General features: G+C 43.0%; 1 protein-coding gene across 13 annotated transcripts in view; it reads left to right on the top strand.

Annotated features, from left to right (window-relative positions):
* The first annotated feature begins 466 nt into the window (after window positions 1-466).
* The window catches only part of Pam (peptidylglycine alpha-amidating monooxygenase), a 272,033-nt gene continuing 247,357 nt past the window's right edge, over window positions 467-25,142 (top strand). For 7 of the 13 annotated variants that reach the window (XM_029538810.1, XM_029538821.1, XM_029538817.1 and 4 more), the window contains exon 1: window positions 468-569. The gene's annotated coding sequence lies outside the window, so the exon portion shown is untranslated. Of the gene's footprint in view, window positions 570-25,142 lie in introns of all 13 variants that reach the window. The other 6 variants (XM_029538822.1, XM_029538820.1, XM_029538818.1 and 3 more) reach the window with 1 other exon arrangement.

Here is a 25,142-nt window from a genome sequence, read left to right as displayed (position 1 = left end):
AGCTAAGGGTTCGAAACCAGCGTCCACTCTCCGGGTGCCGACCTCCAGGCAGAGCACCAGCACAAAGGGCGCTGAGGAGGGAGGAGGTCCCTCGCCCCCTCGGGAAGCAGTCCCCGATCCAACTCCGATCTCGTCTTCTACCTCTCTCCACGCAGCTGGCGCGGCCACCGCGCGGGGCTGGCCAGAAAGGACCCGGGACTCCGCCGCGTCCCAGAGACTGTCGGGCCCGGGCCTTCTCCACGCTCCCCGGGGACCTTGGGACAGTCGCCACCCTCCGACCCGCCCAGGACTCCAAGCACCCGCCGCGAGCTCCCCGGGAGCGGGACAGCCAACGCGGGGCTCCGAGGGCTGGAGGCGGAGCCGAGGCCCGGGCGCAGGCGGGAGCCGCCCCGGGGGAGGGAGCGGGCGGTCCCGGAGCCCAGCGCGCGGCCCGGGGAGGAAGGAGACCGGCAGCCGCCGCGGCCGCGTGCTCAGCCTGTCCCCGCCCAGGGACCAGGAGCCTCCAAGTAACTCCGCCCGCCGCCCGCGGGCTCCCGCTTCCGTCCCGGGGAGAGCCTGCGACCGCGCAGGTTGGTGTGGCCCGCGCGGGGCGCGGCGGGGAGAGGGTCGAGCGCGGGGCGGGGCGCGGAAGTTGGGCAGAGGCGGGGCGGGGAGCGGGCTGCTGGTCCCCTGGCTTCCTGGAGCGGGGACCCAGTGGGTTTCCTCCGGCGCGGCCGGGGTCAAGGCATCAGGCGCCCGAGCCTTCCTGGCATTCCCAAGTGCTGGGGTTGTCAGCACCACCGCGTTCTACACCGGTGCTGTCCCCACCGTGGCACTTTAACTGCGCCCTCGCCTTATGGGGCACGTTTGTACATTCGCCTTGGGTTTTTTTTTTGTGACCCCCTTTTGGACAACTCTAAGTGGCGGTGGCGAAGCCCCGCGGGATCCCGAGTGGATCCTTAGGACTAGTTTGAGCGTTAGTAGGGGCTGCCGAGCAGATTGAGAGCTACAGCCGTGGAATAGCGACTGGGGCGCTTGAAGTGCTGGCAAGTGCCTGGAAGCATGGAAATTCCCCATCCTCATCGCCAGCTCAGCTCTGCTGTCTCCCCGCCGTTTTCTGCCAGCCTTAGAGTGTGTGTAATCCTCCAGGGAAGGGTGCTTGCTCTGTTAGGCAGGATGGACAGTACCCACTACTTCCTATACTCACTAAATCTGGTTAGGTCACCTCATCTTTGTGGTTTTGGTACTCTCTTCCATCAGAATCTCTGTTGACCTGGACAAATACGCGTTGTTCTGTTGGCTGCTTAGAGCTTGTTGGGACGATTTTAGAGGGCTGTGTGGTGGTTTTGAGCCAAGGTCCTACGCTGAAGCTCTGTGCTAGTGGGTCCCTGACCTGAGTTTGGTACTAAAGCTGAGATTTGTTGACGTAAAGATGAATTTGGCCTGGAGCTCTTTAAGTCTGAGAGACATAGCACCGCATTTTCTGGAACTGGTTAACAGGGTTCAGAACTAAAACTGTCCTTTATCCAGCAAACCCTATGTCTAAGCTATGGATCTCTATTCCCATGGTTAGAGAAATTCAACTACCGTGAAGATCCTACTGGTCCCAGTCTTAGAGATAAGAACTTTTTGCTTCAGATGTTTTGTTGTCTCTACAGTCTTGTTTCCATCCTACAAATAAAATTAATAATTTTTTGTTGGGGGGGGACCTTCTTTGTAAAGTGAATTCAGAAACTTAGTTTATAATCACAGACACAAGAGACATTGTTTAATGTCTTCTAACTACCTTATAAGGAAAAGCGCCAAGAAAATCAGATTTACACTCTGTATTAAATGGCTAAAACCTGTCATTCTTATAGCCTAAATTTAATAGATATTTTCATGAGTCCCTGTATTGTGCAATGCAAGTCTGCTGGGTACTTTAAAGAGCAAGACATGGAATATATTTCGTGCCCTTAAGGGCGTTCTAAACTAATTTAGTGACACCTATATCTTTATATGGACATCAAACATATTCTAACAGCAATACGTGGCTTGTAGAAAGCGTCAAGAACGCTGTATAGAAGCCCTTGTAGGTCATAATTTTGTGAGGCTGCCTTACAGATTGGAGTAAACACCAGGTTCACTAAGAATGTACTTTCTAAAACTAATGTCTCAAATGCCCAGATTTCATCAAATAGACACACATTTGGAAATAACTATTTAGAGCAAAAGCAGCCTATAAAACAGTGGTCCTAATGTCGGGACCCTTTAATATAGTTTCTCACATTGTGGTGACCCCAGCCATAGACTTATTTTTTTCTCTATAACTTCATAACTGTGATTTTGCTACTGTTTTGAATTATAATGTGAATATCAATATTTTTCCAACAGGCTTAACTTCAAGGGGTGTCGACACACAGGTTGAGAACCCTCACTTATACACTGTATTATGTGGTAATCAAATACTGAAAAGCTACCATAATTTCATCCAAAACTTCAATTAACTGGGTAGCCACATTGATGTTTTTCTCCTCCTCTTGGGAAGGAAATTATAATGCCTAGAAAAATAACTAGAGAGTGGAAAATTTTGTTTTTATGAACATAAAATAACTTTATTATTAATTTATTTATAGGGGGAGGCACAGGCACACATGGGAAATCAGAGAACATATTGTGGCAGCTAGCTCACTACTTCCACCATGTCAGCTTAAGGTCTCAAATTCAGGTTTCACACTTGGTGACAAGCACCTTTATCCACTGAACCATCTTACCCACCTGCAAATGTACAGTTTTCAATAGAGTAGCCCTTTAATACTGTATTAGATACTTGTCTGATGCTGTGATAAAACACCATGATCAAAAGCAACTTATAGAAGATGGAGTCCCTTAACCTAAAATGTTTATTTTGTAATTTTCCCAGACAGTATCACCCACTAGGGATCCAGGGTTCAAATACTCAATCTATGGGGACATTTGTTATACAGGATACCACAGGCACAAATGTCTGATAAACACTGGCTTGACTTTACAAGTCTGACTTAAGTTAAATGAAACTTGTTTATTTGTTTGCTAGCCACAACAACAAATTTAATATAATAATAATAATAATAATAATAATAAATCACTCTGAATGCTTTTGAGCTTTAAAAAAGTGAAGGATTGACTCGGGCTCTTCCCTTCCAAGTAAGTTGCATTTTATAAAACGTGATGACACCAATTCTTTCCATAGTTCAAAGAGAAGTTAATCTACCTGCTGGCTGGGTGGAGTTTCCTGTGGGACTTTTGAGAATTGATTAAACCCACACAAGAAGGCCTGGCAGGCTGAAGGGCAGCCAGAGGGGTGTGCTGGCAACTTTACAGCTGCACTTACAGCTCTGTAGGTTGGTTATCTCGTTTATAACGTAAGATTAAAGATTCTTATCATTGCCTTGGAAACTGCGAGGTTTGATGCAACGGCCATGAATATCAGACTCTTGACTCTTCCCTTTAACTCCTTTAGGCTGCACGAGCTAATTGTTAAAACTACATAAAAATAGCTCAAACAGGTAGGCTATGAATAAAGTGTTCTCGGCTATGTGCGATCAAGTCTACTTCGGGAAACTGGAGTAGTCTATTATCTCTTTATTAGGTCTTTTGTTGTTTTTGTTTGTTTTGTTTTGTTTTAAGACGGAGCCACTGTTTAGTCCAGACTAGGCTGTCACGTGGTATATAGATCAGGTTAACCTCGAACTCACGACCCTCCTATCTCAGCCTACTGAATGCTGATTATAGACCCATTAGCATGCTTATCAGCTCCTATTATTTCCCATATGCTGAAAGGGAGACCTGCACATATCTGTTCCTAGGTTAAACAGAGAGTTGATGGCGGGGATAGAGTTATAATTCCATGTGACAGACAGAGAGTTCTGTGCTTTATTCCTAAGCCCCTGAGTGGTCTTGCATTATCCAGGGCACACTAAATATCGCTCTTTGTAAATAATGTATGTCTAGAATTTGGGGCTTTGACTTCCGGTGGGCCTGGGTTGCTCCCCAAGTATTTGCCTGTCCTTTTACCTTGGAAAGTTATTTAACATCCCAAACACCCAGTTTTATCATCTCCAAAATGGGAGTAATGGAAATAAATATGTAAATGAACTCTGAAGGGACTCTGGCCTGCTCTGCTAGGGGAGCTAGGGGAGCATGGCTCTGGCAGGCCTTGCCCTTCCCGGATTCCCTCTGCCTTGCTAAAATCTGTTAGATTGCCTTCTTAAAGCTAGCCCCCAAGGTCTGTCCACCTCATTTGGTCAGTTCCTCCTCCTGAGGCTGACTACCAAGGTCCAGCTATCAAAGTGTTGAACTCCAGCAATGAACCCCCATTTGGCTCACCTAATGAACATGCCCGATCAAAATTAAACACCTCATCCTAACGTGGAGTTTCCCATTTTATCTTTATAAACCACCTTTTTTCTTTTTCTTTCTCTTTTCTTTTCTTTTTTTTTAAGTTTTGTACATCCCAATACCACCCCCCTCCTCCTAGTACCCCCTCATGCAGATCCTCTCCCCATTTCCCCCTCCCCCCTCTGGGTATCACCCACACTGTACCTCAAGTCACTGCTGGATTGGCACATCCTCTCCCAGTGAGGCCAGACAAGGCAAGGTGGCCCACTTAAAGGAACAGGATCTGCATGTAGGCAACAGATTCAGGGACAGCCCGCCCCAGTTATTGGGGCACCTGCATGAAGGCCAAGAGGCACATTTGCTATACATGGGCAAGGGCAGGGACATAAAGCATGATTTTTCTATGTGCCACATCTGTCTGCTCTCTATCCAGAGACAGTCATTTGTCCTGCTCTGGGTAAAACAACCCTAACTCTTCTCCCTCGTTCCTCTTTCTCCCCGCTTCCTCTTCCCCTATCACCTGTCTGTGTCCCTCATTCCTGCCCTCTGTCCCTCTGCAGCAAATAAATCTCCTTTGGTTTGAGAACTTGGTCTCAGGGGTCCTGAGCTCATACTTTCCCTTTCAGACTCTTGTAAAGGTTAGATGCCCCAGCCAAAAGAGTGCTTAGAGCATGGCTTGCCATTGAATGTGGGGTGGGGGAGGAAATGACAATCCAGAAGTCCCAAATTAAAAGTAATGCATAATGTACATAAATATATAACCCAAATATTTTGGAGTAGATATTCCTCATCTAACTTGTTGCCAAACCTTTATTCAACATATGTTTATCAAGGTCCTACCGCATGGTCAAATTTTGCTGACTCTGACATATAGTGGTGGGGGAAGTGTAGAGAGTCACAGAGGATGTGATGATGATGGCTTGTGTCATGTTCTGGATGTGCAAGCATGACTGCATTCTCTGCTCTCTTGGTTGGTGGTAGGCAAAGGTCAGTGAAAATATCAGAGGACGTGAGTTCTCTAAGACCTGAAGCATGAATTAGCACTCTAATAAATTGGAGAGTTAAAAGCTGTTCCAGATCCAGGGGAGCTTGAGAATGGAAGTCAAGTAGAACAGTGGGAAAGAATAAAGAAATATGGGGAGGAAGGAGAGCCAAGGCTACCTGGAGAACGCAGGCCATGTGAAAAGAGAACCAGCCACATGTTCTGAGGTTGGGGTGAATCCAACACATGCCAGGTGCTCAGATTGGCAGGGAGAGACTTAAAACTTACACTTATGAAACATCTCAAAGTGTGAACTGCCCAGATGTTTCTGTTTTTAAATACAATTTTGTGGAGCAAGCCAAATAGATCAGTAATTTTAATTCAACCCAAGGCCATCACTTTAACCCCTTCATCATTAAAGAAGGGAAAGAAATTTTGTGCGGCTCAACAAATATATTTTAGGAGAGTCAGGGGACAGGCACACAGGTAGACATAGAGTGACAACACCCAGAGCACATGCAGCTGGCTGAGGGCAGTGTGTGATGCTGAAATAATCCATCACTCACCCAAATTTCTGCATATCTGTAAAAAAGGAACACAGTGGTTTCATTGCAGATTCTCTTCTCGAGACAGTTTATACTGTGGATTATCTTTACAAGTAGAGGTAGTATTTTTCCTGTTGGAGGAAAGGGAAGCTAGTCATAGTATTCAAGATACAGGATTCCTGTTTTATAGTTCAGGGTTCCCTTTCTCCATTATGAGTCAATGGGTGTGCAGGTCCCACCTGTCTGCCACGTCATACTGTGGGGGTTGGGCTTCAGGGAACATTTGCCACTGTTTCTGCTACCCTCTCTGTGAATGTCTTCTTTTGTCCTTAACCCATGATTTGTTGTTGTTGTTGTTGTTTCATCTCTGATGTCCATGAGATTGTAACTATTGTTCTTGGGAGCCACAACCCTATACTGTTTAAATTAATTAAAAAGGAATGAAGTTTAACATGGCAGCTCCTCAGCTGTACTGCCCATGTGCTAAGTGCTTGAGAGTCATTCGTGACCAGTCACTACCCATGAGACAGAGTCGTTGTAAGAACAATCTCACTGCCCAGAGTTCTCTGGGAAATTACTAGTCTAAAACTTGCAATTGTTTTTTGTGTTCACAGGTAAGTAGCAGTTGATGATTTTGACATAATAAACATGATGGTCGTTTTTATGTTAGATTTGTATGAATGTCTCTATATAGATAGAATATTTCAATTCAATAAGCTGGGAAGGAAAAAAGTACAAAATTATTTACACTGATTCCTTGAAGTCATGTGACAACAGAATTTCAGCAGACCTGTGGCATTCCTCAAAACCATGTCTACCTGTGTGGTGCAGATGTGTGCCCGGGAGTTTGACTTTGCCGACATAAGCTTGAGTTTCTTCTTTATGTAAAAGGCTGTACATTAGCAGTGTATGTCTAGATCATAGCTACTGCATTAGTTACTGGGCAGTGCCTGCTGCTGACACAGCTTGCTGGCCTAAACTGACATAAGGGGAAGAGACAGGAACACAGTTTCCACATGGCTCTTGTCAAGAGAACTTGAGAGGACAGAATCAAAAAAGAAATGGGAATTGAACTTGAGTAATAAAAATGTAGTATTTTAAGTACAACTTTGAGTGACCCAGCAGAACTGAATGAAGGAAAGGGCCAAGCAGCCTGTCTTAGTCCAGTATGAGTGAGGAGAAGCTCATTCATTATGAGCTCTGTGGACCACAAGGAGTTACAATTAAAAGCACAGAGAATGCCAGACCCAACCAACAGAAGTAAGCCAAGAAGATGGTTTTTCTCTGTTACTACACTGAGGATGTTCTTGCTTGCTTGTCCTCTTGTCCTAGACAACAGAGAGGACAACTGTAGACACAGCAGTGAAGGCCAAAACCCTTACAAGAATACTGCCTGACATTTCAATAGCTGAAGTCATCTGCCTCTGAGTGTAAGCTACTGCAAGATCCATTTGCCCTTGCCAGATGATGTCTGAGGGAGAACATTTGTAAGCCGTGGAGATGGCTCAGGGGCAAGGAGCACATGTGGCCTTTGCAGAGTTTGGTTCCCAGAATCCTGTTGGGCAGTTCACATCTACCTGTCACCCAGCTTCTGGGGGACCCAAGACCTTTGGTCTGCACTAGTACCTGCCCTCATTTGAACATATGCCCCCCCCCCACACACACACGGGATTAATAAATAAGAAAAATACCACACACACACACACACACACACACACACACACACACGGGATTAAAAAATAAGAAAAATACCTCAAATGTATTTGTACAACAGTGACTTTTTACTTACATAAAACTAAGTGTTCCAAAATTTTTGAATTTTAGAATATTTAAAAATTGATTTTTAAAAAAAGTACGTACATGTGCAAACAAACTAGATCTTAATAAGGGTGTTGGCCCTTTACAATTTGGGGACTTTTAAAAAAGAGATATGTCAATACTGAATGATCACGATAACTGTAGTGTTTAAAGAAAACATTTTGTTGTTGTTGCTGTTGGTTACACATTTATTTCTTCTTTGTATTACTAGCTTCTCCCAAAAGTTCTTACTGTTGTAGATCAACCTCAGATTTTGGTAAATTTGGGAAAAGCTGGGCCATCTGGCTCGTAAGACTTGGACTAGTGTAGAGTCCCTTGTAGAAAGCAGATGTTTGTAATTGGTGGCATTTACACTGTTTAGTTTTTAAGTGCTGCTTTGTTAACTGTATTTATCTTGATGTTATTCTAAGACCTTATTTGTGTAGGTTTTGTAAAGGCCCGAGGTACCCCCTGCAGCCCCTCCTCTCTGCCTGTTTAAATCTGTTGGTGGCAGTTGTTACAGGGGCTTTTATTTCTGTTTGCCTAGGTTCTCACCAGTGCTGCTATTCCTCCTTGCCCCTATTCTATACCTATAAATCACATGGAAATTGGAAATCGTCATTTTTTTTTTTTTTTTAAAACTTTGCGAGATCACAATCCTCCCCAGCTCCTTGATTCCTTTCTTAGGCAGGGGTTGGCAGGCATCTTCAGCAAATGGATTGGAATGAAACTGGAGGATACTGTTGACATTATAGCTGTTTCTGGACCTTACTGCTATTACCTGAGTAGGCGCAGGGGAAAGAAAGGCTGCCAGATTGTTTCTCACGCTCATCAGTCTTCCATTGTCCTTTAAGGCATCCCATAATAAGGAAATGATGGCAAACTAATAAGTCCTTTCTTCCCCCCCAGAGAATTTAGAATTATACAGATTGTAATGTTGTGGGCGTAAAGCACTAACAACAGGGGTTTATAAAAACAGGCCTTGGCCTTTAACCCAGGATACCCTGTAGTGCTCAGAAGTTTCACTGTGTGTACATTTTCTCTAGTTGCACATGAGTGACTTTAATCAGGAGCAACATGGGTTCTTTGTGTTATATGTCATTTTCTCCTTGGCCCCGGCCTCAGTCAGCTAACACCGTATGCCTAATCGACCAAAGTGAAATGGCTTTACAACATTTTCTAGGGAGCTAAGGACTTTTGGGGGGGATTTTTTTCTCTCTCTCTCTCTTTTTTTGAGTGGGAAGTGCCACGGAGAGAAAGTTGGGATGGGCTTGGCAAAGGCAGACGTTTCCAGGACGTGAAGACGAGTGAAGGAGCTGCTAATAGGATATGTAAATGCAACCTTTCACCTGGCTACTGTCCCTACTTCTTAAGTCAATTGTTTGAGCTGGTCCTTGTTTGAGCTGGTCCTTGCCTAGTTCCTTAATGAAGCAGATTCTCCTGGTCCCATTGTGATGCAGTCTGTCCTGAGAGCTACTGCAGAGTTGGTACTGTCCGGGGCTGCCCATCCCTGCTTCAGTTGTAATAGCAGCCCACCATCAGGTGATCAATTTCCACCGATGTATGAGATATTCTCCTTCATATTCAGTACTTGTAGAATGTTTTGGTATTTATGTGTGATACCTTGACTTCTAGCTCTTTGGTTTCTAATAGACTGTCTTTCATTTATTTAACAAATACTTATTCAGTCCTAGCCATATGTGAGACCCTCCCTCCCTCCCTCCCTCCCTTCCTCTGTCTTTTTTTCCCTGCTTATTTGGTCAGTGCTAAGGAGGAGGTCCAGGACCTTGCTCATGCTAGGCAAATATTCAGCCAGAACTTCTATTTCCATCTCAACCATCTCATCTTGACTTTAGAGATACGAGAAGTGGAAAACATGAGCTATGTTACTTTGGGGTAAAGAGTTAAGGAAAAAGACAATCATTCATTGCCATATACACATTATCACAATTAAAAAATTTTTGCAAGTAGTTCTATTCGTACATAGGTAAATGGGTCGGAGGAGCACAGTGTGATTATGGGCTTGCATATCAGGAGTCTGAAGAAGGGATGCTGATCAACAGCTGGAGACTGGGTGGGTGAGTTGGAGACAGGCAGGGAAGAAGGTTGAGATGTGTTGTTTGTTCAGAAGACCTCTTAGAGAGGTAACAAGGTAAAGTGAGGGAAGGGAGGATAACCTTTGGTTGTGGGGCTGGATGTAGCCAGACTCCTGGCTCAGTTCATACAGGAAGTTCCTAGATATGTTAAAATATCAGTTTTCATCCTAACAACAATTTGGAAAGGTTAAGGAACACCTGGGGACTTGCTATGAGTTGTGTCGGAGAAGATTATTTGTGAGGGGGACAAATTGGAAGAGCACCTGGATTTTCCTTAAAGTTGTGTAGCTGCTGAGTCCATGCAAGCGGAGGAGAGATGTACCTTGGACTGGCTGGAGAGAGGGCTCAGTGGGAGAGCACTGGCTGCTCTGCCAGCCAACCTGGGTTTCCTTTCCAGCACCCACATGGTGAAGCACAACTGTTGGTAATTCCAGATCCAGAAGATCCCTCTTCTGACCTCCGTGGGCACTTCCGGCCTGTGGTACACAGAGATACATGCAGCAAAACACCGTACACATAAATAGAAGGGAAACAGAAAGAAAAGAGATGTACCTGTGACATGTACTGTAAAACAGGAAGTGAAGATAGAAAGCGTTGTCGGGCTAGCATCAGATGAGTGTGAGGATGAGAAGTCTTATGTAGGCAACAAATATTTACTGAGTTTCTACATAGATTTCTGTGCTGCTGCTCTGTAAATAAACTGCGGTCAAGGACTCATGGCCTTGAATAATAAGAGGACTGGCAGATAGTTGTTAAAATATAATTTTGGACAGTAATAAATCACAAAGAATACACAGAGAATAAGAATGGATCTTCTTGAGTCGTTAAATCAGGAAAAAAAATGTTGTGCAATGGCCTTGGGGCACTGGGTGAGCTAACCATGCAAAGACCCACAAAGCAAAGGGAATAAATATAAGATCCTAAAGCAGGGACAGAACCAGGAATCCAGTCCAGTTCCTCAGCCACAAGTACTTCTGTCATCGAGAGCCCAGGGTGTCCCATGACATGAGAGAGGAACAAGAGAGGTGTTAAAAGTCATCTTGTAGCCAGCACTGAGAGCCATCTTTTCTTCAGTCCTGATCAGTGTCAGTGTCACATTCCACGCCAGCCCCAATCTCACACAGATCTGCCTCTCTCCTGGTGTGAGAGAGCCTCTGTGAGAAGCCCTTCATCATCTCACACCCTGCTCCAGAACTGACAGTGAGAAACACAAGTCCACCTGCCAGGGATGACTCTTTGCAGTCCCCGGAAGTCCTCCACCTGCCCTTCAGTCCTCTTCTCCGTTAGGCAGAGCAAAGTCCTTTCTCCAGGACTGACTTAGTCGTTCATACAATTTAATTATTTTCTCCCTGGGATCACAGTGATTCATCATGGCAAATAAATTATCTCTTTCAGCCTGTTTCCATTCCTTCCTTCAGATTTGAGTTTGCAAGTTGTGAGGTGTGTGTGTGTGTGTGTGTGTGTGTGTGTGTGTGTGTGTATTTCTTTTCCAGTTTCCTCTGACTTACTCTCTCTCCTACCTGGATCATTGAGTGCCTTAGCCTACATTGTCTCTGTGATTCTACTTCTGCCTTTTTCTTGGAGTCACGTGACGAGGCGCTGCCTTTAAAGTGCCATCGTTGCTTCAAGTTAAAATATTTATGAGTATTTTATTGTTTTGCAGGAAAGCCTTAACATTCATACTTGCTCTACCACATATTTATGGAGGGAACTCCCTCTGTCTTCTGAGACTTACTGGAATCATCTGATGAAGATCAAATAGGTGAAGAGGCAGACACTACTTAGCATCACACAAAAGGGAAAATTCAGCATAGGCAATCACCACGACGGGGCTGTGATTAAACATAAAAAATAATCCAAATTATTCTGAGATGAGTAAACATCCTCTAGAATTTGAATGACTGTGTGGTCTTAGAGTCCTACTGTATGCAAGTGTGTTTATTTTCCTTGATCTCTCTGAGATAGTGAGTTTCAGGGTGGGTATTGAAATCAGTTTGGTCTTAACGAAGTAAAGTAGTTTCTGGGTCTGTCTCTGATACATAGGTGGACAGAAACAAAAAGACTCCTGTGACACCAAACATTTAGCATGCAAAAGAAAGAAAGAAAGAAAGAAAGAAAGAAAGAAAGAAAGAAAGAAAGAAAGAAAGAAAGAAAGAAAGAAAGAAAGAAAGAAAGAAAGAAAGAAAGGAAGAAAGAAAGAAAGAAAGAAAGAAAGAAAAGAAAAGAAAAGAAAAGAAAAGAAAAGAAAAGAAAAGAAAAGAAAAGAAAAGAAAAGAAAAGAAAAGAGAATTGCCCAGTTGTCAGTGTGGTTCACTCCAGTGTGTGAGAGAAGGGGTGGGGCTTGCCAGGCAATCAGAGGACCAGGAGCGGTTCTCTGAACTTCTGGTTCTGTTACTGACACGAGATGGAAATCTTCCCCTTTTCAATACAGTGCAAGCCTAGATGAGTGAGTGAAGTCAGCCTGTAAAAGGGATCGGAAGAACATTCAGAACATCCCCTGCTGTATTTCAGATGAGAATCGTTCCCTACCCCGTAGGACTTGCAGGCATCTGTGCATTTTCCCCCAGTGTGGACTTCAAGGCTGCCATGAGATTTCATGGTTTCCAGCCACACTTAAAGCTTTGACCAGCTCCACCTGCAGCATATGTTTTTATGTCCTAAAACTATTGAGGTGGGGACGCCACAAATTGAGTGGCTTAAACCACTGCAGCTATGCCCTTTCGTTCCAGATCTTAGGAGTCTGCTGTGGTTTACATGTGTCCTTCCTCCCCACCTACCCCCCCCCAACACCCAAAGAATGCCCTGGAGACACATCTCCACATGACTGTGTTGGGTCGTGGGCCCTAATGAGAGGTTGTTGTGAGAGTGAAGCCGTAGGACTTCAGTGCCAATTATAGAGTGCTTCAGGCTGTGAGCTCAGTCTTGTATGTTCTCATGCCTTCTCTCCCCCTTGCTTTCCATCGTGGGTTAATGAAGCAAGAATTTTTTGACACTGGACTCACTGAACTCAAGAACTGTGAGAAACTGAATTTCTTTTCTCTATTAATAGCCCAGTCAGAATATTCTTTTGTAACAGTAACATCCATGTGTTGACTGGCTGGCTTCCTTCTGAGAGTGGTGAGGAATGCTCTCTCCCGTACCTCTCTCCGGTACCTCTCTCTTGCCTTTTCATTATCAGAGACAGTCTTTGGCTTGCAGTTATCTTCTCTGTTCTCCACATCTTTGTCATCATTTTTCTCTTATGCCTGCCTCTTTGTCCACATTCTCCCTTCCTACTGGAAACTGGACAACCCTAATGACCAATGTTCTTAACTTGATCTGTACAAACACCACGTCTAAATCCCATTGTTCACTAGGCTTAGAAGTTAAGACTTGACCATTGCCTTTGGGGGGGCAGGGGACAACTTAAATTCTATTTGCACAATGCAGTATACATGCAAGTAGGTATAATCACAAACAGCAAATTAGTGTGCTACTAAAGGAACTCATAAAGTAAATGGATTAGGTACAGAAGCAATATGGTATACCACATGGCATAGGGCAAAGTAAACAAAATACTTTATAAAATTGCATGTGGAACTCTGAATGTTCACTATTATTTTAGAGTTCTGCACGTCCTATTAATGTTAAATTTAAATTGGTATGAATTAATGTAGAGTTCCAGTCAACAAAAAAGAACAAAAGAACCAATTAATTTTCTTTCTAATTTTAATAGTGCATTCCATTATTATACTGATGTCATTGGCAAATTTGTGGTCCCCATGTTTATTTCTTAAGTGGATATTTTTCTATGTGCATAATCTTTACTGCCTTAACATTTCTCTTGTTTCCTATTCTCTATGCCTTCCTTTGCCTTTCCTGACTGGCCATCTCTGCTAAATCCCCAGGAAGGTATATAAATGCCTTTTATCTTATGACATGTGCTTGCCTTGGTTCATTTAAAACTCCTTTCATTTTAGAATTAAATCTCATAGATATCTGGAATGTTTACACGAGTTTCTCTCTCTCTCTCTCTCTCTCTCTCTCTCTCTCTCTCTCTCTCTCTCTCTCTGTGTGTGTGTGTGTGTGTGTGTGTGTGTGTGTGTNTGTGTGTGTGTGTGTGTGTGTGTGTGTGTGTGTGTCTGTTATTTTTTTAATAGTATAAGGAGAAGTTGATAGGCCTTCATCTTGATATTGGAGAATATGTAAGTCCTTCTATTGCATAGATTTACCCAGCTTTGGAATGATGCTATCCCATGTTACCTGGGAAGGCAAGTGTGTGTAACTCTTCATATGGCCTCCTGTTCTGGCATTAGGACAGTCTCTGTTTGGCATGAGGATGGCATGCTGTTTCCTTGTGCACCTGGGCAGTTTGAAAGTTAAACTGTTTTCTGTTTTTTTTTACAGAGTGACACACAGATCACGCTGAGAGATATATTGTATAGGAACGCATTCCAATTTAGTGAATAGAAATTGGATACTTGACTTTTGCCTTAGACAAGTAGTTGTTTTGTCATCGACCAAAAAGCTTTCAGAGCCGAGCTCCAACATTCCGAATAGCTCTGTGCTGTTTTTAAGGAGATTTTAATTGCTCCTCTTTCATTAGTTTGCTTCACCATAGCTCTAAACCTTCAAAGGAATGAAAGACTTATATGGAAATAAAAACAAGCCCATGCTTCAATTTTTGTTACCAATGCATACTCTTCCTCCTTGCTCTTCAGGAAAATTGTTTGAAATATTTTCCATTTAAAACATGTGCACTAAGATGTCAGAACCGTGCCTCCAGTGCTGGTAACACAGAGCAGAGCGTGTGGGGAAGAGGTGCCATTCAACAGAACGTTACGGGCCCGGGCCTGAGGGCAAATTTGCCAGGCCATTTTAAAGAGATGGTTTGTGTCTGGAGCCTGCTAAGACTGCTTAAAAATGTTGTCTTTGTTTTGACAGTTGTCTGTTGTTTTTCAGGTTAGAGTGTTTAGATATTTCTTCTCTCTCCCTAGAAAAGGAGGTTCATAGGACGCCCCTGGGATCCCTCTGATTTTCAGTGTGATCTCTGCACTGTGCAGAAGGCCTGGCATTCTAGGTACTTAGCCACTGGACACCATAGCACAAAAATCAGTTGCCTTAGTTGATGAATTTCTTCCTTTCCCAGATACAAACGTAGGAATGTATATTCTTGAAAATTACATGTGATTTTGTATGGTGATTTAGGGAATGGGATTTAATCAGTCTGCCTGGGTTCAAACTCGTTTCAGCATTCACCAGCAGTGTGACTTAGAGAAAGTGATGGAGGCTCAGTTTCATCATCTCTGAGTTGCCTCCTGCTATCTCGCAACAGCATGAGGCAGTGTTCTGAGCATGTCACGGATCGGTGACACCTAATCCTCACAGCTGCCTTGTGAAGAAGATGTCACTGTTTCCATATAAAGACAATGAGGATGAGCATTGAGAGGCTAAGATCATTTGCCAGGATCGAAGGTCAAGCTTTGACATTTTGGCTTGGGATCTCGTGTCCTGCTAGCCAGCTTGTCAACTCTAAGTCCTTGGTGTTGGTGTAAGACAAGAGTAAGCCACTCAGTCTACTGTAATACCAAGGACAGAGATGACAGATGCTCTATTGCTGCAGACAATCCCTGCTATGATTCTGGTGATGGTAGTGACTACCATTTCCATTAATAGTATCTGTTCCCGCTTTAATAATAGTTTGTAATTTTTCATGCTGTTGTCTATGAGGTATTGGATCTCAGAGGGCTTCTGTTTGCTTTTAAGCCCATTCTTTAGCATTCTGGGTCATAAAGGTTGGACTGTGTTGGGAAAAAGAACCCCACAAAGTTTTGGTTAAATATATTGGGAGTTATAAATTCCTCCTGGTCCTTCTAGATTCTTTTCAAAGTAGTCGAGACGGGGAGGCCCTGTGGCACTTGGCAGTTTTTATTTTTTTAGTACAGTGTATATTTGATTCCAGAGGCTAGAGTTTGGAAGGGATTGGGAGGATCACACCTAATAAACTTTTTCATTTCTAAAAATCATAATTCTTTTAAATCACATTGCTTGCTTTTTAAAAATGAAAACAATCCCATTTGCTGGTGGGAATGAAATTGAAATCCTTTGTCATTTGTGCTGAATTTGTCTCTGCCAACAAAACACACAGTTTGGGAAGGGCAGGCTGCAGTATTCCTCAAGCACTGCTCTCCTGGGCTGTAAGCTCACTGGCCTTGTAATGTTTACCAAGCAGTTTTTCTGCCATTCGCATACTTGGTGGTGATATTGTTGGCTCCTTCCTGCCTGGCATTTTGTCTGCATGCCTGGTGGCTTAGCCTAGCAGTTTCTGCTGGCTCACAAAGGAAGGAAAGATAGAAGAGGACCTTCAGAATCCTGAGAAGAGGAAATCGATGTTTGCAGCCCTGCCTGGAATTTTGAAATATTTCAAACTAAAGTAACTCTAGATGTCTCAGATTTTGTTAAGGGAAACAGCATTCTGGAAGTTTCTAGTCTCGGTGGCTTTGAGGCTCCTTCAGAGGATTGTGCTATACTAGAAGGTTGAGACTAGGTTTAAAGATTTTTAATTTTTATTTTCTGATGTGCGTTGTGTGTCTGAGGATGTGTTCATCTACCACAAGCATACAGGTGCTGGTGGAGGCCAGAATACAGGGTTGGATATCCAGGGACAGAAGTTGCAGGTGTTTGTGAGCCACCCAGTGTGGATGCTGGGAACTGAATCCAGGTCCTCTGGAAGAACAGCATTCTTAGCTCCTGGGTTGTCGTCTGTTCAGCCCCATGCAAGTGTAGATTTGAATGAAGAAACACTCACTTCTTTTTCATCCTGATAAACTCTGTACTTTGCAGTCCTAGTAAGTGCTTCTATTTCTTGGGGGAGTTTCCCCTGGCATTAGATAGCGAGGTGAGGCTTGGTTCTATCACTTCCCAGAACGAGGTCTTGGGCATACATGGAACCCTCTGCAGATCACAACTTTTCAATTTTGAAGGCAGGACTGTTTTGTGTACTTCCTATAGTGTGGTAGTTATAACTGTTCCTTGAGATGATGCATGTAAAATATGCATGTAAAATGCCCGTTACACTGTTCGTTGCACAGTAGAGGTACTACAGGAATGTAAGCCATGCTCCCTACTCTGTGGAGGAGGGAGCCGAGGCTCACACAAGCTAATGTCCTTGCTTTGTATGTGGTCTTCACACCAATGCATCTCTGCTTCTGCCCATCGAGGCAGGGAAGCAGGGGCCTACCAACTAATTTTCCTCAGAATTATATGCATCATTGCATATGCAAATCAGGAGATGACCATGTAGTCATCAGACCTGTGAAATATACAGACCCCTTTCAAAGGAAAACTATCCTTGCCTCAAGTTTGCCTTAATTTCATTTGTTAAAATGTGCTTAAATATCTTCAAACTCAAAATAAACGCCTTAGCTTACTGCACTTACACTGCTGTAAAGGGAAGCACATTTGCAAGTTAAATGTCAGCAGCACTATAGAACAAAATGTGAGCAATTACTTTAATTTATGTGATGGATGTTATTTTGCTGAAAGTAAACTGTCGGGTTTGGGTTTATCTTCGCCAGGGAAAGACCAGGTTGAATCTGCTTTTTTTTTTTTTTTTATTTCATAAATAAAAATATCATAAGTCTTACAATATTGCCAGCTTCATTTGAGTCAGCCTTAAAGATGTCTTCTTAGAGAATTGTTACATGATACCTGGATAGCTATGGTTGGGAGGGACTGACAGTTTTGAATGGCAGGATTTCAGGATTCCAGCTTCAATGGGTGTTGATTGACACATCTGGAAAGCTGTTCTGTTCCCCAGGAGTGCGGACCTTCACTCTGTATTTAACTGCATGCTCCTCCCATCCCTGTTCTTAGGCCCTAGGGTCTCATGTCCTGGCTTCACACACCTACAGCTTTTTTATTGGTGGTGGTTGCTTCCTTATTTTTGCTTTGCTGTCTTGCGAATTTAACCCAGGGTCTTGAGTAGCTCACTCTTTGACCTGTTCTCCTCTAATGATAATATTTTCAACAGAAACATTTCTATGAATTTCCATTTCTTTGAGATAAATTGAAATTGTTGGGTTATTAAATATATGCAACCGTTGTTTTATATTGTATTGATTGCCATTTATTGTGACAGTACAAAAGAAGACCCAGGTTTTTATATTTCACGTGGGGAGACAGCATAGCTCCTGTCAAAGCCCAGAAACTAAGTGGACCTTATAGGCTGCTCTATATTGCCTGTTGCCCTGGACAGCTCTCTGCCCAACACTGCCTGCTCTTGAGGGTTGGGGTGAGTTGGCACAGAGTCAAGGACACAGACTCTGGGAGCAGGTGAGAATGCTGCAGCTAGCTCATCTGAGCACCGCTGCAAGCTCCTTTAATAACCTCCACCCACGTCCCCATTGGTCCCAAGAAAGTATCTATTCTGAACAGCAGTTCCTGATTGGCTGGCATTATTTGCACCAGCAATCCTTGCTTTCTCAGGCAGTCCTCAGTTAGGGCCTCTGCAGCTGCAGCATTTACACAGAAGCAACCCTGCTGTTCCTGCTACTTCCTGCTGTTCCTCTGTTCTAACTACTGAGCTCTGTCACAAAAGCTGCCAGTGACTGTGCATTGACAAAACTTTACAGGCATTGACATTAGAAAACTTAAAATAGTTCTGTGTCAAAAAATATTATGGTTATTGTCTTAGTCAGGGTTTCTATTCCTGCACAAGCATCATGACCAAGTTGGGGAGGAAAGGGTTTATTTAGCTTACACTTTCCACATTGCTGCTCATCACCAAAGGAAGTCAGGACTGGAGCTCAAGCAGGACAGGAAGCAGGAGCTGATGCAGAGGCCATGGAGGGATGTTACTTATTGGCTTGCTTCCTCTGGCTTGCTCAGCTTGCTTTCTTATAGAACCCAGGACTACCAGCCCAGGGATGGCATCACCCATCATGGGTTCTCCCTGCTTGATCACTAGTTGAGAAAATGCCTTATAGCTGGATCTCATGGAGGCATTTCCTCAAGGGAGGCTCCGTTCTCTATGATAACTCGAGCCTGTATCAAGTTGACACACAAAACCAGTCAGTACAGTTATAGTGGGGTTTTTTGTTTGTTTGTTTGTTTGTTTTAACAAATAACTTGCTCTCTCCGTTGTTCTTTATTTATGGAGGCTGACATTCATCTGTGGGTGCAGGATCACAGCAGCTCCTATGAAGTGAGGTTTGACTTTGGACCGGGATGGACCTTTCTGAGATCCAGTTTCTCATTCTTGAAAATAAGAGGTTTTTCTTTTTGCCTCTGACAATTATGTGGAGGTAGTTAAGCCGGACATGGAAAGGTAGAGTCAGTGTCCCGGTAGAATGAGTACCTATGGCTTAGCTAGTATCATCTCTTGGTAGAATGAGTACCTATGGCTTAGCTAGTATCATCTCTTTTTAATTTCTGTTGAGATTTAGCAGCTTTTTCAGGCACTTACTGCACACTTGACTTGTTTGGTCTGTTCTTTTGCTCATCCCCATCACACACAAGACGTAGTGCACACGTTGTTAAGGTTATACCGTCCCAGGGCCAGGTATCCCGGGGCTTTACTTTTGTCCACTTGCTTTTCAGCTTTGTCATGTGGTGGTTTGTTTTTTTTATAGAGGTATGACTTTAATTTTTTATGTTGAATTATCAATTTAGAAGTTTCAATATTGGAGATCAATTGGTACATCTACCTTCATTTATTTTTTTTAAATACCCTTGGGGTTTGCTAACATAGATGGTAAGGGTACTTGTGCTGCAGAGTGAGAGGCTTAAGTTCAGAGGACCAGCACAGACTTGAAAGTCTGAGTATGCCTGCATGCACCTAATGCCCCAGCATTGGGGTTGAAACCAGACAGACCCATGCTGGCCAGCCAATTTACCAAAATAATGAGCTTCCAGTTCAGCAGGAGACCCTGCTTCAAGGCACTGGGGTCACAATGGAGAAAGACACCTTGATTCCTATTTAGGCTTCCATGTGTGTACACACAGTTGCACACTTATGCATAGATGCCTGTACTGCATGCACACATTATGCAACATCCTCCTACCCTAGAAACACCAATACTGTCTTTCCACGATAATATTTGTCTAAGTGTTTACTGTGGTGGTTTTATAATGCTACACTTCATTGAATTTTATGTATGTCATGATGTATTTACACAGTACAAAATATTTATTCAATAGATTTTGCAAACACATTCAATGGCATTAATTGAATAATAATCTCTTCCTATTAATAAAATATTTTTCTGGACTCTACCTAGATAATTTAGTTCCCTGGGGCATGACCCAAAAATGTCTTAAAACTGTTGTCAATCAGACACTAACCTTAGTCTACAATTTTGTATTTTGTATGAGTTAAGGAGCCCATGTTATTTTATGATTTTTTTTTCTATCTCCAGAGCTAAACTTTTAGGTGACAAAAACTGATGAATGCTCCTAACCATTTTCAGCATTACATCAGTCACGTGGCCATTCACATAGCCACACAGTGTTTCCAGAACATGAGTGTGACCACCCTACTAGGTAAAGGTTGTATTTGAGCATTTGTAGATGACACTAACATTCAATTATGTTGATGTATTCCACACTGTCTCATTAGGGATAATGAGTCATTTTAAAGATGTTGGAGAATGCTTTGGTTTGTTCATGAATTCTAGGAAGGACCACTTCTCACTAACCTGCTCTTGTAGGAATCTTGAATAAACTTATATGGGAAAGGTAGTATTACGATTATGATTGTACATAGCATTTTGTATGTGGAGCCTTTTGCTTGAAGTGGACCTTTTATAAAATGACTATGGGTCTTTAAAAACTAGTCATATAAGGTGTGGAAATGGTGACCTGTAGTCTAGAGAAACAGGTGAATTGTGTATTAATTGACAACTGACATGCTCTCATTGAGACCTTCTTAACCACCTAATGTAAAATTGCATTCACCTCAAATTCTTAATCTCTGCCCTACTATCCGCATCTAATTTATTGTTTTCAACCATATACCTCACTTCTTTCCTGATTGCTATGTGTCCCCTAGAATGGAAGCTTCACTGGGGGCTGGGAATTGTATAAGTTTAGCAGGTGCTGCATACATGTCAGATGAGGTAATAAAACTCAAGACAGTGAAAAACCATTATGAAAGTATATGTTTACAAGGCGAAGATATGGTTCTTGAAAGAGTGACTCTACTAGAAAATTTAAAAACTTTCCCAAAAATCATGCCTTTTGTCCCCCAAAGAATCTGTGATTAAAATGCTCTTTAACACAACAGCCCATCACCTGAGAAGGTAGTGATTCATGTTTGAGTAAATGAGAAACCAAATATCACCATTCTTTCTAAGGCCTGCCTGGTTATTATGTGATGGTGTTCTCCCCTGAAATCGTAGGTTTGCTGGCTTAAGCCCCTTTTCCATTTCCCTGAAAGATAGAGGTCACTGAAGTTACTGTCCTCCATTATTATAGGTGGAAAGATAAGGAGAAATGTTGTGTTCCTAGATTAGAAATTAATATGGGGTGGTTCTCTTTATTTTTCTTCTGGGATGATGTCGAAGAAAGGTTCCTTGCCAAATTTCTGTATGCCTTGAGCACACCAACTGTCATTTCTCCTTTAGGCACAACTATGCTTCTTGTAAGTTCACATGTAAAGGGCATCTATTGTCATCTCGGAGGTAAGTGGGCTAGACTTCCAGTGAGCACTTCTTGGGATGTCCCCACCCCCACCCCATCCCCCAGCAGACAGAAAAAGTTCAGTGGAGAAAACCTGCATCACAGAAAATTAAAATCGAGACTTGGGAGAACTGCCTTTTACCTACCCCGGCAAGCAAGCCTGTTTTCTAAGCCTTGGTTTCTGACCCTTTAATACTCCCACATTGCTCTTTGGCAGTCTCCTTGATTTGGCCCTGCACTTGTGTTTATACATTTATATATGCTTTGTCTCCCTCCTAGGTAGTAATATTGTCAGAGCCAGACAGATTGTCTTCTACTTTAGAATTCCCTAGAGCCTTCTGTACAGTATTTTCAATGAGAAACACTCAATGTTTGCCTAACAAGTAAACAGGAGGGAAAATGAAGGTTTCAGGAAGGAGATTGTAATATTACCAAAAATCACATTAAGGGCTCAGAGTAATGGGAACTGGCATTTGGTCTCCCTGGTACTTAGAATGCAATGAAAACTGGACCCGGTAAGAATGGCTAAAATGAAGCATGGGACTGCTCATCTGGATGGTTATTATTGTTTCCCTTCTGCAGTCTGGTCTGTGGCATTTTGTTCCAAAGGAAACTCTCGACCTGTAGTGATTTAAGCTTGCCAAATGAGCCCTCTGCAATGACTCACTCCCGTTTCCATTTACTTTGTTCTTGTGAGGAAGAGACAAACAAGCAGAAAGCAAAACTCAGCTTCCTGGTGGGTTGTTTGTCCTTGTCCTGGTTACAGTGGTAAGAAACCATACTCAGAGGCCATACAGGTCAACTTTCCCCTTGGGGGGAGTACTTTGTTTGCATTCGAATTAGGTAGCCCCTTGTGCTCAGAGATTTAGCGATTGCGTGGATTTAAGAAACAGTGACCTCGTGTGCAAACACCCACACTTGACACCAGAAGTTCTTAGGGGTGCTTCTCTGGGTTTGCAACTGATGCGCACAAAGTGAAGGGACTGAGGGAGGGAACATGTCAACAAAGATCATCAATTCCGGTGGAGAATATAAGTGACTCATGTATAAAATGCATGCTTATTTTATTTTTATTTTAACTGTATGAGGGTTTTGCCTGCATGTGTGTGAATGCTTTGTGTGCATGCCTGGTTGTTGAAGGCCAGATGAAAGTACTGGCTTTCTGGAACTGGAGTTGTAGATAGTTGTGAGCTGCCATGCTGGTGTTGGGAGCTGAACCAAGGTCCTCTGTAAGAACAGCAAGTGCTCTTTACCACTGAGCCCTCTCTTTAGCCCATGTGCTTCATCTGATTTAGGGTACCTTTTCAGCCACCAAGAAATACAAACCGTATATAATATAACCCACCTACTTGTGTAATTTCAAAACATGCAATGCTGAAATATAGCACAAAAAGTAATACAAGGAACTTATAATGAAGTAATAAATACATCAGCATGTAAATATTTAGTTGTCAGTATACTGCAGGAAAACATAGCTAAGCATTCCAGAGCATGTATTTACAGAATAGATAACAGGATGTGCCAGCTACCCATGAAGATCAGTGGGCGTTGTTTTAATGGCCATGGGAATGCCTTAAACTATTACTGTTGATCACAGGAGATTTTTACAATGATCAACTCTTGGCAAAATTCCAAATCAAGCAACTTTTTCATTTTCAAATGTAAGATTTTGTATGTAGAGTTGGGTTTTAGATTCAGAGACAGATGAAGAGGTTTATGACCTATGTGGTGAGTGGTGCTTGTCCAAGGTGAGGAGAATCTGCCCAGGACTTTGTTTAGGATGGTTGGTCTTTGGGACTGAGCCTCAGCCTTCTCTTAGATCTCTTAGATCTCTTAGGTTTCTGAATTGCCCACTAGGAGGCGCTACAGCTCCCCATGAGCACGGGCCTCCCTGAGTTGTAGTCTCAGTCGCGAAGGTATTATAAGAAGCCAGCGTGCCTTCTCATCAGAGATGACACAAATGACTCAGATGCTGCCAGGGATCTCTGAGGGGCAAAGGAGCAAAATTGCTCCAGGATTAGAAGCACTGCTCTGAGGTCTCTACCAGGTCCAGGAGAGCTGCCATTAGAGTGATATCACCTTTGTTAATATGGATAAAAACTCTGCAGACCATGTGAATAGACATTTTCTTTTCCCTGCCAAGTTCACCTAGCAAAGGGAGCTTTTAATATGTCCTCATTTGGGGTACTGAGATTATCTTATTTTATGACTTAGTAGATAAGAAGTTTGCAGAGTGTGAAGTAATGTATTATGTAACATAAAAGCTCAGAGACCTAGAATGTCGAGGAAGATTGCCACAGGACAGTCTTTGGTCAGACTTACTGACATCCCTTCTTACTGACAAGTCCAGAATCGATGTTATAAGTGACAAAACCAGAATCTTAGTTCCTTAAGGAACATTGTCATTCTCTGGGCAGCAGGGTCAAATCCTTAATGCCAGTGAGTGCTCATGGTTTAACCAGAGAAGAACTATATGTCTCAGCGCACAATTTGTACCACTTTGGACAGCTGACAGTCAGCCTGTGTTTGTAAAATAATTTAACTTTCTTCAAGCTCTGAGTTTTGATAGGAAATAAAAGACAGAAATAACATTTTTCTTTGAAAACTTCACCTCCGTCATATATGCCAGGAAAACTAAGGTTAGCTAGTAGCTACAGGGAGTTGCATTCATAGACCGGTTCCGGAGGCATTTTTAAATCTTAATGTAATAACGACATTTCTATGATGCTTCTCGTGTGCTGGCATGGCTCTAAGGACTGTACCTCTTCAGTGTTTCTAGTCCTCTTATAGCCCCTTTATTATCATTCCCCTCATTCGAGGAGACAACAAATGCTAAGGAAACTTGCTTGGGCAAGGTCTTGGGGGTAAGTGGCTGAGCTTGGCTCTGGAGCTGGGCAGTCTGCTTTCTCTGGCTGCCTTGTGCCTTCGGCCTGCTCAAAGCCCAAAGAGTTGAATTGAGGGAAGGCCGGTTGCCAATCCATCCTGTTGGTGAAGTTGACATTCTGTAAGAGCTCAGGAGTTGGAAAATTTCAAACTTGAGCTTCTCCAGAACACACTGTATTTTCTTCAAAGATGAAAGCATTCCTCAGACCTCTTTCACTGGTCCATGCCACACGAACTGGCTCTTTCTAGGCGGTCAGAGCTTCTCTGGGCAGCGCACTACATACAGAAGGGCTTTGGGCTGAAATTCATAGCAGGGAGGAGTGGGAATCAGAAATGAAAGTATTCTATAAAGTCCCTTTCCTTATGTGCTTTACCTTTTGTTTGTTCTCCAGAGGAAAGGGACATTTTTTTTTTTAGGTCATTTACTGCAAAATGAGTTTGAAGTAGTTTGAAATAATGCCTATGATTAGCACCTATAAAAAAGGAAAAATAACCCTTAGGAAAGGCACTTGAGTGGGGGAGGGGTGTGGGGGCCTCCTATATTTGTTTGAGAAGTGAGAATTTGCACCTCCCTCCCCAACCAGCCCCTGGACATATAGTATCACAGGCGTAAGAGTGTTTCCACGGTCAGCATCACATTCCCAGGTTTAAGGAACGGAGAGCCAGAATCAAGCCCCGTCCTTTCAGATCGAGTTATGCCCTGCATCCCCCCATCACACCCACACCCACCCCTGAGTCATCAGCCTCATTGCTGGTGAATTTAGTTTGGGAGTCGCTTTGGTTTCTTCTTCAATTTTTGCAAGTTGTCTTTTTTTTTTTTTTTTTTTTTTTTTTTTTTTTTTT

The sequence above is a fragment of the Mus pahari genome, chromosome 5 (genome assembly GCF_900095145.1).
Source record: "Mus pahari chromosome 5, PAHARI_EIJ_v1.1, whole genome shotgun sequence".
NCBI classification, from domain to species: Eukaryota; Metazoa; Chordata; class Mammalia; order Rodentia; family Muridae; genus Mus; species Mus pahari.
Note: the sequence above shows the minus strand (reverse complement) of the source record. Positions and strands in the feature narration are given on the sequence as shown.